This window comes from Halyomorpha halys, unplaced genomic scaffold (genome assembly GCF_000696795.3).
Source record: "Halyomorpha halys isolate HHAL.00 unplaced genomic scaffold, Hhal_1.1 Scaffold406.1, whole genome shotgun sequence".
In the NCBI taxonomy this organism is placed as follows: domain Eukaryota; kingdom Metazoa; phylum Arthropoda; class Insecta; order Hemiptera; family Pentatomidae; genus Halyomorpha; species Halyomorpha halys.
Window position 1 is genome coordinate 213,239 of NW_027114496.1, and position 4,131 is coordinate 217,369.

Here is a 4,131-nt window from a genome sequence, read left to right on the forward strand (position 1 = left end):
AAATGAATTAGCCACATCCATGCTATACTAACCATAACTAAAATAAAATAATAACTTTTGAGAAAATAGATTTATTCGATATTCCATACTACCTAATTAAACTATTAATAGCTTAAGATCTAAATGTTGATTCATAATAATTTATCTTCCTTTACATTAGTACATATTTGAATTTAGCAAAAAAAGAACATTTTCTCGATTTCTTTTCTGAACCTTTGTGAATGAAGCTTAGAATATAAATACTTACACTAACGAACATAACCACAAGCTCATATGAACGTATGCTGAACAAATATATTTTAGTTTATTAAAAAATCAAGACTGATAACAAAGTCAGTACTTTGTTATCTATTACTCTAAGCCAGTGCTTATTTCTACCAATGTGTGACCAGCCTGGGGGATGCCAACAGGGGTTTGAAGTCATTAACACACTCTTTCACTTATCCAGCAACTAGTGAGGGTGGAAGAAGCTGGATGAGAGAACTTTTTTGGTGGCTTTATGTTCTTTCCTGAACCTTGCAAACAACTAAAGGGCTCCGGGTAGTAATAGAAGAAGCCTTATAATGTAAATTGTTCAACTGAACAGTTTCCGAAAAATTATAATTCTTATGTAATGTTTTATACACCTCCATTCAACATAGTTATATTCCAAAATATTGTAGTAAAAATAAGTGAATTGCTTTACAGTGAAACAGAGGTGCATCTTTCTCAAAATTCATCTTAAACCAAGCTATTCTATTTTTTTTTTTTACACTCCAATCATGCGGTGATAGTCATACCATATTTTTTACAGCTACTAATGGTATTTTAAGTAACGAATAATTAATAGAATGAATTTATGATGGCTAAGGAAATGTGGAGGTTACTTGCTGAAATCATGAACATTCGTTGCCCTATCCATTTAACCTCGTTGAAACTCAAAACTACAAGGCCTTACATAATTCTCCCACCTACGTCTTGGTTTAGCACTTATACGTTTTCCCGACGGTTCAGTGTTCAATATATTTTTATGGATTCGTCCATTATGCAGCCAAATAACTTTTCATATCCATTTTAACTGTAGAGATGAGCTTACTTCAATTCAATATAGCATTATAAAAAAACCTATTCCGTTGACAATTTATTAGTAAAGGTTTGTTATTACTAGTTTTCTGTCTTTTTCCCACTTTCTGAGTTAAATAAACCATCTGGAACTAATTAATTTTGTAATCCGGTTTAAATTAAATGTATTATTAGCCTTACATAAAAGTTAATTATATATTTGGGATTTTTTGTTACATATATTTTCGTTTTAAGATGATTTTTGGATCTGAAACTACCTAATGGAATTCGAAGAGCCATTTTCAATACAATAGTATCATAAAACTTGCGTAAGAAGAAATATTGAGAATAATTTCGGAACATTAATTTAATTTTATACAACTTTTTGATTCCGTTTCATTGGTAGCTTTGAACATTTGAATACATATATATAAAAAAAAATTGTAAACTTATATATTACAAAAAGTTGTAAAAAACAGTTATATGTCACTAACGGAGCACATTTATTTGTTTACACATTTTTTCTTTTTTTTATTATGAGGGGTAAATAAAACAACAAAATTTAACATAAAGAATTAACCATACAAACAAAAGCATTGAATATTAACGGAGAGGTTGAATGGTCCGAGGCCTGCCATTGGCACATCAATCCCCGACTGGTGACACCTAACCCTTTCCCTGTTTTTCTATTAAGGGCCTTCCTAATTGAAAATTGAATATTGTCATTTTGATTAGGGTTGCGGTCTTTTATGGTGTTGCTTATTGAAAATAAAATATCATCATGTTTTTTTCCAACCCAAAATAAATATAATTTATTGGATAATTATCCTTTTAGAAGTACCTTTCAATTCACAAAAATCTTTATTATGTTTATTTAAAAAAATACAAACAAAAAGGTTGGAAACGAGAACTGAATTGCAGTATACACACCGCGAATAGCTGTGAATAAAATCATTTTTAAAGAGATAAGTTGAAGATATAAAATAATCTGAACGATATTATAGGCTTTTCCTAATATATATTTATTTTTAAAAAAACGCTACAATGATACACTGTGAAGAATATCACAGTAATACTAAAAGATTTTTTTTTCAGCAGCTTAATTTCTAAGATGCTGCAATTAAAATAGGATCTCCAATAATATGTTTATAAAATTAATAAACTGATTGAATTCTATCCTCCTAGGTCAAAATCACTGTGTTCAGATTTGTATTCGATTTTTCAATTTCCTCTCCTTTATTGATTCTTATTTATTTTAAGTAGTTCGAACGAAAGAACAGTTATAAAGAGAAAAATTACTGCAAATACAAAAACTGTTTAATACGGCAATATATGTTTTGTTCAATCACCTCTCGAACTATTAGTACCTTGACTAAACATAGAATCACAGGTATGATTATTGAAACAGAACCTAAAAATAGCATAATTTTAAAGAAAAGTACGAATTTACACAACAAATGTTTTAACGCAAGAATAAATAAAAAAAATTAAAGAATTTAATAATTAATAACTTGAATACAACTCTAACCCATAATAACCGTTTTAGAATTTGTGTGTTAAATATATCTACAAAACGATCGCTTCCACGGATGGAATTCATAAATACTCGAAACATAATTATCGCTGAAGTAACAAACTTTGTTGTGGCTGATAATGAGTAATTCAAACATGTACGAAAGAGCTGACCTACCTTGCAACGTATAGGTTTTGAAACCATCGTTTCTGACATAAATGTTTATCCTGAATATACTTTCACCCCTGGTTTAATTAATTAATTAAATGAATTTTTTTATAAACTTTAAAAATAATTATCAAGCATTTATTTTACTAAATGGTATTATTTAAAGTATTATGAATGGCTTAGGTCGTAGCATCGGTGGTTCAGTGGTAGAATGCTCGCCTGCCACGCGGGCGGCCCGGGTTCGATTCCCGGCCGATGCAGGGGTATTTTTTTAACCTCTTAAATTCATAAAATTTTCATTTTGTCACATTTTTCTGTATGTAAATTTAATTTTTATTATATTTATTTGTTTACTCCGCCTCTTTACTTAGTGATTACCCTTTAAAAAAAAATTAATCATTTTTCAACCTTTTCTTCTTTATCCTGGAGAATTTTTCCATTCAAGTGGACTTCAATTGTACATCTTTTCTTATTTATTTATTTGTAATATTTACAATAGTATGTATTATAAGGAAAGTAATTATTTTTTACTTTTTAAAGCACAAATTCAAAAAATAAAGTAATAATAAACGAACAATAATATTGCTACCTTATTCTATTTCTAGAAAAGAATCTCCCTATTCTATTGGGATAGAAATATGTAATAGCTCTTGTTTCGATCCTTTTTCAGTAAACTCTACATCCATTTCATTGTACATTAGAATTAAACCACCTTTTTGTGATGATCGTATTGCTGTGAATTTCAGTATTAAACTTCAAAACTAATTCCGGCTTCGACCCTATATGTTGTCGGAACACCAATTACTATTCAAATTACTAGATTCTATGTCCCAAAATGTGTAATAAATTTAAGGGTACTTTGGTGAGTAAGTCGTGTATGCCTAATTTTTAACCAACTTAAAGTAAAGTATTCCTACGCTGCAGGTACTCTGGAAGGAAAGTAACTTAATTTTAACTTTATTTCATGGTTGCCTTTCCCACTCTTGATCATATTTATTTCTCTCCTCACTACATATCTGCTTTATCTAACCACCACATATTTGCTTTTGTCTTGGTTACAGATCCTTATCTCTCAAAAGCACATATATGGATGAATCACTTGAATCACGGTTTCAAAACCATTTGAAATGCAAATTCCGTTCCGGATCCAGGTCATTTTGGAAACTGAATCGGGAGTACTTTGGGATTATTGAGTCCATCGATTGGTAGGCGAGAAGAGAAGAGGCTCATTGGGAGCTGCCTATGCATGAGATATATAATGAGGAGTCAGTTTGAATATCCCGGGCTATTCATGGTTAGTCCCTTCTGATTAGTTGCCAAGATGGATGGTGGGATCACTAGCTGAAGCTGTACTCAATAACCTTATTGAGCACAACATTACATCAACTGAAGTGACTGAATCAACTGGA

General features: G+C 30.5%; 1 protein-coding gene and 1 non-coding gene across 2 annotated transcripts in view; both read left to right on the forward strand.

The window, feature by feature from the left end:
- The window catches only part of LOC106682327 (discoidin domain-containing receptor 2), a gene marked incomplete at its 5' end in the record, with an annotated part of 358,564 nt that overhangs the window by 161,155 nt on the left and 193,278 nt on the right, over nt 1-4,131 (forward strand).
- Nucleotides 2,912-2,982, forward strand: TRNAG-GCC (transfer RNA glycine (anticodon GCC)). The gene has a single exon. It is a non-coding gene; the product is annotated as a tRNA-Gly (tRNA).